Source organism: Oncorhynchus keta, unplaced genomic scaffold, assembly GCF_023373465.1.
Source record: "Oncorhynchus keta strain PuntledgeMale-10-30-2019 unplaced genomic scaffold, Oket_V2 Un_contig_16813_pilon_pilon, whole genome shotgun sequence".
NCBI classification, from domain to species: domain Eukaryota; kingdom Metazoa; phylum Chordata; class Actinopteri; order Salmoniformes; family Salmonidae; genus Oncorhynchus; species Oncorhynchus keta.
This window is the reverse complement of record NW_026280132.1, coordinates 43,499-55,715: the sequence shown is the minus strand read 5'-3', so window position 1 is coordinate 55,715 and position 12,217 is coordinate 43,499. Positions and strand designations below refer to the sequence as shown.

The window sequence follows — 12,217 nt, the reverse complement described above, 5'->3', positions numbered from 1 at the left end:
GGGAACCTGTGTGTGTGTGTGTGTGTGTGTGTGTGTGTGTGTGTGTGTGTGTGTGTTTGTTTGTTTGTTTGTTTGTTTGTTTGTGTTTGTGTGTGTGTGTGTGTGTGTGTGGGCTGCCTAGTTGTGAGTAGGAAACCTGTGTGTGTGTGTGTGTGTGTGTGTGTGTGTGTGTGTGTGTGGGCTGTGTGTGTGGGGCTGCCTCGTTGTGAGCAGGGAACCTGTGTGTGTGTGTGTGTGTGTGTGTCAGGGCTGTGTGTGTGTGTGTGTGTGTGTGTGTGCGTGCGAGTGTGAGTGAGTTGCTACAGATACAACAGGACTTAACAAGCTGTGATTACTGTTGCTACAGATACAATAGGACTTAACAAGCTGTGATTACTGTTGCTACAGATACAATAGGACTTAACAAGCTGTGATTACTGTTGCTACAGATACAATAGGACTTAACAAGCTGTGATTACTGTTGCTACAGATACAATAGGACTTAACAAGCTGTGATTACTATCATGTTTCAGGTAAGACCCAAGTGCAGACTGTGTTGAAGTAACAATGTTTATTACAGCAACAGGGGCAGGCAATCGACAGGTCGAGGCAGGCAGGAGTCGATAATCCAGACTGGGGGGGCAAAGGTACAAGATGGCAGGCAGGCTCAGGGTCAGGTCAGACAGCGTTCGGGAATCAAGAGGTGGGACAAAGGTACAGATTCAGATACAACAGGATACAGATACAGATTCAAATACAACAGGATACAGATACAACAGGATACAGATACAGATTCAATACAACTGGATACAGATACAGATACAGATACAACAGGATACAGATACAGATACAGATACAACTGGATACAGATACAGATACAGATACAACAGGATACAGATACAGCATACAGATACAACAGGATACAGATACAGATTCAGATACAGATACAACAGGATACAGATTCAGATACAACAGGATACAGATACAGATTCAGATACAGATACAACAGGATACAGATTCAGATACAACTGTACAGATTCAAGGATACAGATACAGATATAACAGGATACAGATACAGATACAACAGGATACAGATACAGATACAACAGGATACAGATTCAGATACAACAGGATACAGATACAACAGGATACAGATACAACAGGATAGAGATACAGATACAACAGGATACAGATACAACATAATACAGATACAACAGGATACAGATTCAGATACAACAGGATACAGATACAACAGGATACAGATACAACAGGATACAGATTCAGAGACATCAGGATACAGATACAACAGGATACAGATACAACAGGATAGAGATACAGATACAACAGGATACAGATACAACAGGATACAGATACAACATAATACAGATACAACAGGATACAGATACAACAGGATACAGATACAACATAATACAGATACAATAGGATACAGATACAGATACAACAGGATACAGATACAGATACAACAGGATACAGATACAACAGGATACAGATACAACAAGATACAGATACAACAGGATACAGATACAACAGGATACAGATACAACATAATACAGATACAACAGGATACAGATTCAGATACAACAGGATACAGATACAACAGGATACAGATACAACAGGAGAGAGATTCAGATATAACAGGATACAGATACAACAGGATACAGATACAGATACAACAGGATACAGATACAGATACAGATACAACAAGATACAGATACAACATAATACAGATATAACAGGATACAGATACAGATACAGATATAACAGGATACAGATACAGATACAACAGGATACAGATAAGATACAACAGGATACAATACAGATACAACAGGATACAGATAAGATACAACAGGATACAGATACAGATACAGATACAGATACAACAGGATACAGATACAACAGGATACAGATACAGATACAGATACAGATACAACAGGATACAGATACAACAGGATACAGATACAGATACAGATACAACAGGATACAGATACAGATACAGATACAGATACAGATACAACAGGATACAGATACAGATACAACAAGATACAGATACAACATAATACAGATACAACAGGATACAGATACAGATACAACAGGATACAGATACAACAGGATACAACAGGATACAGATACAACAGGATACAGATACAACAGGATACAGATACAGATACAACAAAGTAGAACAAAAACACGAGAAGTAAAAATACAAAATACAAATAAGAATAACATGATAAAGTAAGTATCTATACTATATACAGGGTCATTTCCAGTACCATATTAACAATGGAAGGTGACTATATATGGGGGACGATGACTATATACAGGGTCAGTACCATATTAACAACGTACAGGGATACTGGAGTGATGGAGGTAGATATGTATAGGGGTAAGGTGACTATATACAGGGTCAGTTCAGTACCATATTAACAATGGAAGGTGACTATATATGGGGACGGTGACTATATACAGGGTCAGTACCATATTAACATGTACAGGGATACTGGAGTGATGGAGGTAGATATGTATAGGGGGGAAGGGGATACTGGAGTGATGGAGGTAGATATGTATAGGGAGAAGGAGACAGGGATACTGGAGTGATGGAGGTAGATATATATAGGGGGAAGGAGACAGGGATACTGGAGTGATGGAGGTAGATATGTATAGGGGGAAGGTGACTATATGTAGGGTCAGTTCAGTACCATATTAACAATGGAAGGTGACTATATATGGGGGAGGTGACTATATACAGGGTCAGTACCATATTAACATGTACAGGGATACTGGAGTGATGGAGGTAGATATGTATAGGGGTAAGGAGACAGGGATACTGGAGTGATGGAGGTAGATATGTATAGGGGGAAGGTGACAGGGATACTGGAGTGATGGAGGTAGATATGTATAGGGGAAGGGGACAGGGATACTGGAGTGATGGAGGTAGATATGTATAGGGGGAAGGAGACAGGGATACTGGAGTGATCGAGGTAGATATGTATAGTGGTAAGGAGACAGGGATACTGGATGATGGAGGTAGATATGTATAGGGGTAAGGAGACAGGGATACTGGAGTGATGGAGGTAGATATGTATAGGGGGAAGGAGACAGGGATACTGGAGTGATCGAGGTAGATATGTATAGTGGTAGAGACAGGGATACTGGAGTGATGGAGGTAGATATGTATAGGGGTAAGGAGACAGGGATACTGGAGTGATGGAGGTAGATATGTATAGGGGTACAGGGATACTGGAGTGATGGAGGTAGATATGTATAGGGGTAAGGAGACAGGGATACTGGAGTGATGGAGGTAGATATATATTAGGGGGAAGGAGACAGGGATACTGGAGTGATGGAGGTAGATATATATAGGGGAAGGAGACAGGGATGTCTTTTGAGTGATGGAGGTAGATATGTATAGGGGGAAGGAGACAGGGATACTGGAGTGATGGAGGTAGATATGTATCAGAGGCAGTAAGGAGACAGGCCAAATGTCTTTTGTTTAGTTATTTCCAGATTTCCTGTGGCATACCAACATTTTAATTAGGACCATTTTCCTGTCCTGCTAAGCATTCAAAATGTAACGACTACTTTTGGGTGTCAGGGGAAAATGGATGGAGTAAAAAGTACACTACCGTTCAACAGTTTGGGGTCACTTTGAAATGTTCTTGTTTTTGAAAGAACAAAAACAAAATGTCAATAAAAATAACAGCAAATTGATCAGACCTGAGATGCTGAGATGCCAGTCTAGATGGTTAGCAATGCAGAAATATACTAGCTAATATACTATAATATACTATAATAATATAATATAATATACTAATATACTACCCTGTTTAATGTGTTTTACAAAGCTTAAATTGGAAAAACCCTGCATGTTTTTGAGGTCAGGTCTGGCAGATAATGATAATTATTAATTCAACATGTGCTCCTCTCACAGACCTATCCCTACTTTTCTTGTTATATTCTTGTCTGTAGAAAATCCCCTTTATTTATTTAACAGCGACACTTGCTGGTTGGAAAATTAGATTGTGTAATGTGTCCTTCACTGCATTGGGGGGACGTGTTGTCTTTAAAAACGTCTTCTGCTTTTTTCCTGTCTCGTTTGATTCGATGGTTCACAGTATGATGATACGCTAAAACTGCTTCTCCAATAGAAATCCCTGACGTCACGGTGGCGTTGCTATGCTCATGCGCAGAAAACGTCATCGGGTCTAACGTTCTTCCCGAACTGCCGTCAAATCAAAGACACTCATTCAATATAACGTTTTTTTTATTTTTATGAAAATGTGCTAGTTTCTTACTTTCATAAGTTTGGAGTAATAGCATGGTTAACGGCTAGAATATAGGTTATTGCTTTTAGATTTCAAGAAAATGAACAACTAAAGGAATAATTTTACACTTCTCTCATTGACATGTCAAACCCCAAACCCCGGCATGGTCGGTTTGGTCTGCTTCATAATTGTTCTCGGAAGTGTTGCGATGTTGCGCCTCTGGGTTTAGAAACTCTGTGGTTCACATTTCCTTGACTTTGACTCTTCCTCTTCCTGTTGTCGTCTGTATGTCTGGCAGGTAAACTCATTTCCTTGACTTTGACTCTTCCTCTTCCTGTTGTCGTCTGTATGTCTGGCAGGTAAACTCATTTCCTTGACTTTGACTCTTCCTCTTCCTGTTGTCGTCTGTATGTCTGGCAGGTAAACTCATTTCCTTGACTTTGACTCTTCCTCTTCCTGTTGTCGTCTGTATGTCTGGCAGGTAAACTCATTTCCTTGACTTTGACTCTTCCTCTTCCTGTTGTCGTCTGTATGTCTGGCAGGTAAACTCATTTCCTTGACTTTGACTCTTCCTCTTCCTGTTGTCGTCTGTATGTCTGGCAGGTAAACTCATTTCCTTGACTTTGACTCTTCCTCTTCCTGTTGTCGTCTGTATGTCTGCCAGGTAAACTCATTTCCTTGACTTTGACTCTTCCTCTTCCTGTTGTCGTCTGTATGTCTGGCAGGTAAACTCATTGTACTCCCGAGCCCAACATATAATCTGTCTATCTATGTTTTAGATTCAGAGATATCTCCTATTTATTTAACCAGGCAAGTCAGTTAAGAACAAATTCTTATTTTCAATGACGGTCTAGGAACAGTGGGTTAACTTCCCCGTTAACTTTGTTCCCCGTGAAACTACCCAGCTAGTTAACTACACCAGGTTACCGCTGTGAAACTACCCAGCTAGTTAACTACACCAGGTTACCGCTGAGTGACGACGATGGGCTAGTTAACTACACCAGATTACCGCTGTGAAACTACCCAGCTAGTTAACTACACCAGGTTACCGCTGTGAAACTACCCAGCTAGTTAACTACACCAGGTTACCGCTGAGTGAAACTATGGGCTAGTTAACTACACCAGGTTACCGCTGTGAAACTACCCAGCTAGTTAACTACACCAGGTTACCGCTGTGAAACTACCCAGCTAGTTAACTACACCAGGTTACCGCTGTGAAACTACCCAGCTAGTTAACTACACCAGGTTACCGCTGTGAAACTACCCAGCTAGTTAACTACACCAGGTTACCGCTGTGAAACTACCCAGCTAGTTAACTACACCAGCTTACCGCTGTGAAACTACCCAGCTAGTTAACTACACCAGGTTACCTCTGTGAAACTACCCCGCTAGTTAACTACACCAGGTTACCGCTGTGAAACTACCCAGCTAGTTAACTACACCAGGTTACCGCTGTGAAACTACCCAGCTAGTTAACTACACCAGATTACCGCTGTGTAACTACCCAGCTAGTTAACTACACCAGATTACCGCTGTGTAACTACCCAGCTAGTTAACTACACCAGGTTACCCCTGTGAAACTACCCAGCTAGTTAACTACACCAGGTTACCGCTGAGTGACGACGATGGGCTAGTTAACTACACCAGATTACCGCTGTGAAACTACCCAGCTAGTTAACTACACCAGGTTACCGCTGTGAAACTACCCAGCTAGTTAACTACACCAGGTTACCGCTGTGAAACTACCCAGCTAGTTAACTACACCAGCTTACCGCTGTGAAACTACCCAGCTAGTTAACTACACCAGGTTACCGCTGTGAAACTACCCAGCTAGTTAACTACACAGGTTACCGCTGTGAAACTACCCAGCTAGTTAACTACACCAGGTTACCGCTGAGTGAAACTACCCAGCTAGTTAACTACACCAGGTTACCTCTGTGAAACTACCCAGCTAGTTAACTACACCAGGTTACCGCTGTGAAACTACCCAGCTAGTTAACTACACCAGGTTACCGCTGTGAAACTACCCAGCTAGTTAACTACACCAGGTTACCGCTGTGAAACTACCCAGCTAGTTAACTACACCAGGTTACCGCTGTGAAACTACCCAGCTAGTTAACTACACCAGGTTACCGCTGTGAAACTACCAAGCTAGTTAACTACACCAGGTTACCGCTGTGAAACTACCCAGCTAGTTAACTACACCAGGTTACCGCTGTGAAACTACCCAGCTAGTTAACTACACCAGGTTACCTCTGTGAAACTACCCCGCTAGTTAACTACACCAGGTTACCGCTGTGAAACTACCCAGCTAGTTAACTACACCAGGTTACCGCTGTGAAACTACCCAGCTAGTTAACTACACCAGGTTACCGCTGTGAAACTACCCAGCTAGTTAACTACACCAGGTTACCGCTGTGAAACTACCCAGCTAGTTAACTACACCAGGTTACCGCTGTGAAACTACCCAGCTAGTTAACTACACCAGATTACCGCTGTGAAACTACCCAGCTAGTTAACTACACCAGGTTACCTCTGTGAAACTACCCAGCTAGTTAACTACACCAGGTTACCTCTGTGAAACTACCCAGCTAGTTAACTACACCAGGTTACCGCTGTGAAACTGATGGGCTAGTTAACTACACCAGGTTACCGCTGTGAAACTACCCAGCTAGTTAACTACACCAGGTTACCGCTGTGAAACTACCCAGCTAGTTAACTACACCAGATTACCGCTGTGTAACTACCCAGCTAGTTAACTACACCAGGTTACCGCTGTGAAACTACCCAGCTAGTTAACTACACCAGGTTACCGCTGTGAAACTACCCAGCTAGTTAACTACACCAGGTTACCGCTGTGAAACTGATGGCTAGTTAACTACACCAGGTTACCGCTGTGAAACTACCCCGCTAGTTAACTACACCAGGTTACCGCTGTGAAACTACCCAGCTAGTTAACTACACCAGGTTACCGCTGTGAAACTACCCAGCTAGTTAACTACACCAGGTTACCGCTGTGAAACTACCCAGCTAGTTAACTACACCAGGTTACCGCTGTGAAACTACCCAGCTAGTTAACTACACCAGGTTACCGCTGTGAAACTACCCAGCTAGTTAACTACACCAGGTTACCGCTGTGAAACTACCCAGCTAGTTAACTACACCAGGTTACCGCTGTGAAACTACCCAGCTAGTTAACTACACCAGGTTACCGCTGTGAAACTACCCAGCTAGTTAACTACACCAGGTTACCTCTGTGAAACTACCCAGCTAGTTAACTACACCAGGTTACCTCTGTGAAACTACCCAGCTAGTTAACTACACCAGGTTACCGCTGTGAAACTACCCAGCTAGTTAACTACACCAGGTTACCGCTGAGTGACGACAAGTGGGCTAGTTAACTACACCAGGTTACCGCTGTGAAACTACCCAGCTAGTTAACTACACCAGGTTACCGCTGTGAAACTACCCAGCTAGTTAACTACACCAGATTACCGCTGTGAAACTACCCAGCTAGTTAACTACACCAGGTTACCGCTGTGAAACTACCCAGCTAGTTAACTACACCAGATTACCGCTGTGAAACTACCCAGCTAGTTAACTACACCAGGTTACCGCTGTGAAACTACCCCGCTAGTTAACTACACCAGGTTACCGCTGAGTGAGGACAAGTGGGCTAGTTAACTACACCAGGTTACCGCTGTGAAACTACCCAGCTAGTTAACTACACCAGGTTACCGCTGTGAAACTACCCAGCTAGTTAACTACACCAGGTTACCGCTGTGAAACTACCCAGCTAGTTAACTACACCAGGTTACCGCTGTGAAACTACCCAGCTAGTTAACTACACCAGGTAACCGCTGTGAAACTACCCAGCTAGTTAACTACACCAGGTTACCGCTGTGAAACTACCCAGCTAGTTAACTACACCAGGTTACCGCTGTGAAACTACCCCGCTAGTTAACTACACCAGGTTACCGCTGTGAAACTACCCAGCTAGTTAACTACACCAGGTTACCGCTGTGAAACTACCCAGCTAGTTAACTACACCAGGTTACCGCTGTGAAACTACCCAGCTAGTTAACTACACCCAGGTTACCTCTGTGAAACTACCCAGCTAGTTAACTACACCAGGTTACCGCTGTGAAACTACCCAGCTAGTTAACTACACCAGGTTACCGCTGTGAAACTACCCAGCTAGTTAACTACACCAGGTTACCGCTGTGAAACTACCCAGCTAGTTAACTACACCAGGTTACCGCTGTGAAACTACCCAGCTAGTTAACTACACCAGGTTACCGCTGTGAAACTACCCAGCTAGTTAACTACACCAGGTTACCGCTGTGAAACTACCCAGCTAGTTAACTACACCAGGTTACCGCTGTGAAACTACCCAGCTAGTTAACTACACCAGGTTACCGCTGTGAAACTACCCAGCTAGTTAACTACACCAGGTTACCGCTGTGAAACTACCCAGCTAGTTAACTACACCAGGTTACCGCTGTGAAACTACCCAGCTAGTTAACTACACCAGGTTACCGCTGTGAAACTACCCAGCTAGTTAACTACACCAGGTTACCGCTGTGAAACTACCCAGCTAGTTAACTACACCAGGTTACCGCTGTGAAACTACCCAGCTAGTTAACTACACCTGGTTACCGCTTACCCAGCTAGTTAACTACACCAGAACCGCTGCTACACCCAGACTACCCAGCTCGTTAACTACACCAGGTTACCGCTGCGAAACTACCCAGCTAGTTAACTACACCAGGTTACCGCTGTGAAACTACCCAGCTAGTTAACTACACCAGGTTACCGCTGTGAAACTACCCAGCTAGTTAACTACACCAGCTTACCGCTGTGAAACTACCCAGCTAGTTAACTACACCAGCTTACCGCTGTGAAACTACCCAGCTAGTTAACTACACCAGGTTACCTCTGTGAAACTACCCCGCTAGTTAACTACACCAGGTTACCTCTGTGAAACTACCCCGCTAGTTAACTACACCAGGTTACCTCTGTGAAACTACCCCGCTAGTTAACTACACCAGGTTACCGCTGTGAAACTACCCAGCTAGTTAACTACACCAGGTTACCGCTGTGAAACTACCCAGCTAGTTAACTACACCAGGTTACCGCTGTGAAACTACCCAGCTAGTTAACTACACCTGGTTACCGCTGTGAAACTACCCAGCTAGTTAACTACACCAGGTTACCGCTGAGTGAGGACAAGTGGGCTAGTTAACTACACCAGGTTACCGCTGTGAAACTACCCAGCTAGTTAACTACACCAGGTTACCGCTGAGTGAGGACAAGTGGGCTAGTTAACTACACCAGGTTACCGCTGTGAAACTACCCAGCTAGTTAACTACACCAGGTTACCGCTGTGAAACTACCCAGCTAGTTAACTACACCAGGTTACCGCTGTGAAACTACCCCGCTAGTTAACTACACCAGGTTACCACTGTGAAACTACCCCGCTAGTTAACTACACCAGGTTACCGCTGAGTGACGATGATGGGCTAGTTAACTACACCAGGTTACCGCTGAGTGACGATGATGATGATGAGCCAACTAATGATGCCCTGCTCAAAACGGTTCCCGAACTTGTTGTGTACCAGTCTCTTTCCTCTCTGTCTACAGCCCGTAAGGCCCACAGGAATGGGATCAAGAAGCCCAGATATGAGTCCATGAAAGGGCTATTTATTGTAAGGTGTCCAATCAAAAATGCATATTTTGATCAATAGGTAAAATAATATTTTAACTGTGTAGATAATCCTCTTAAGAAAACCAATAGTCCAAACCTCATGTCTCGTATCATAATCCATTCATATAACCTACTGGAGGTTTTACCCTTGTAGGATGGTCAACATTAGGGTGACTAATTCAATGGAGGCCAGAGAACAAAAATGGTCTGAAATCAGAAAAGAGCACTGTGTCAGTTAGGCTGGGTGCTGTGTGAGAAGGCCAACTGACATGCTTACCGTTGAGTTCTTCATCTTCTCAATTCCAGACAACGGTATAGAGATGGTTATCGTATTTTCATATTGTAGTGTACGCTGTTCATATTAATGACAAGTTCCTGTTCCTTGTCGAAGACTTCTCACAAAAAACAAGTGTATCTCTGAAATGTCAACGTACCACTGAGCGCACGCAAGTTTTTTTTTTTCCAAAACCTTTTACATTTAATGCGGCTTGTCAATTTGCTAATTTAGTTATTTTACGACCCGCATAAACAAAATGTAATAAGACGACCACAACATTTTAAATCCTCTTGTAATGCTTCAGGTGTCGTAGGTGTGTGGAGTCAAACGCAGGAGACAGTGAGTGCAAAGCTGTGCGTCTTTAATAGCACCAACGCACCACAGGGTGCTCACAATAGTAACGGCCCCAAACACAGGGAATGAGAATGTACAACGGAAAAGTAACGACCAGGCACTAACACGTACCTCTACAACAGAGCCGAAGGTTACACTGAAATAATCCCGCACAACAACCAGGCGGGCCGGCTGTCTAATAAAGACAAACTAATTAACTAATCACACATGAACAGGTGCTACCACTAAACATACAAGGAGGGAGAGGAAAAACAATCAGTGGAAGCTAATAGGCCGGTGATGACGACCGCCGAGCGCCACCCGCCCGGGAAGGGGAAACACCCTCGGTCGGACTCGTGACACCTCTTAAGTTTTTGCGAGAAACCCTCACCGTTCTTTCAAGAGCTCGACGCTTATTATCCAATGTATTAGGTTACGAAATAACTATCTGTATAATGTCAAGGATGTATTAAAGACCCCACTGAACGATTCACAGTATAAAGAATCCTATATCGGTCTGGTATTTTTTAACATCTCTGGTCAGAGTGGCTGGACACTTGATTGACTTGCATTGATCTGCTGGCTGATCCATCAGTCGATGGTGACATCAGATGTGTGCGCCTCAAATAATAATATGCACCTATCAAAATCAAGGGGTTGTAAATTGTGACGTGGACATCCTGTGAGGTTGCTCTCCCACGGCTCTGTCCTTGTGGCGAATGGGAGCGTAGCACTTCAGTGCTGTGACGTACAGTCCCGTAACCACGGCGTCGGAGAGCAAGCTTTGTCCCCCGGCCCTCGGGCTGGTGATGACGGCATTCTGTATATTCCTACATCTTCCCAGAGCCCCTTGGGTCATGACTGGGGGCTAAACCATGCATTGCACAATTTCCATTTGTAGGAGCCACTTTCTTGTTTTCGTGCTTATAATTAATTATATTTTTATATATAAAACAGGATATTATGTGGACTAATATATTTTGACTATTTTCTCATGAGAAACAGTGTCTAAACACAGCATATAGGACAGACATCCCTCTAAGTCCTCATGCTCAGAAATATACTCAGGAATAGAGAATAGGGCAGTGAAATCATTCATATTCCAAATCATAAGTAACAACCCAACTATTTATCCAACATTCCTCAGTGATTCAAATTTGTCTTATCACTCAAAGTAAAAACCTCAATTTAACACACATCAATATTAGCAGATTTACATACAGTATAATTATCCCATAATTCTACTACTAACTTTTTAATCATGATTTTAATACAGATCAGTATCTCAATGCATTCTTAATCTAAATGACTACAATTTACATGGTGTAGACCTCTTCAATCAATCTGATACCACAAAAGTATAAACAATTTTAATGGCAGTCGATTAAACCCCCTTACACAGGCACGGCATCTTCTGGCATCTTCATTTTTCTTCAGATAGCTTTACAGTTCAAAGTGGACGGCCCATTATAATGTCCCAATTTCAATGTCTCATCTTTTCCATGCATTAAGATACCGTCTGATGTCACTTTTCATGATGACCTCGAAAGAACAGATCAGAACAACAGTTTAGTTCAGTTCATTAACTACATGACAAATGATTACTTTTACCAATTATTCTTAACACACAATATCTAA

The 12,217-nt window shown here is 43.1% G+C and overlaps 1 non-coding gene across 1 annotated transcript; it reads left to right on the top strand.

The window, feature by feature from the left end:
* The first annotated feature begins 11,245 nt into the window (after window positions 1-11,245).
* LOC127919508 (small nucleolar RNA SNORA73 family) lies at window positions 11,246-11,469 on the top strand. Its single transcript, XR_008103172.1, has one exon. It is a non-coding gene; the product is annotated as a small nucleolar RNA SNORA73 family (small nucleolar RNA).
* The last annotated feature ends 748 nt before the right edge of the window (window positions 11,470-12,217 follow it).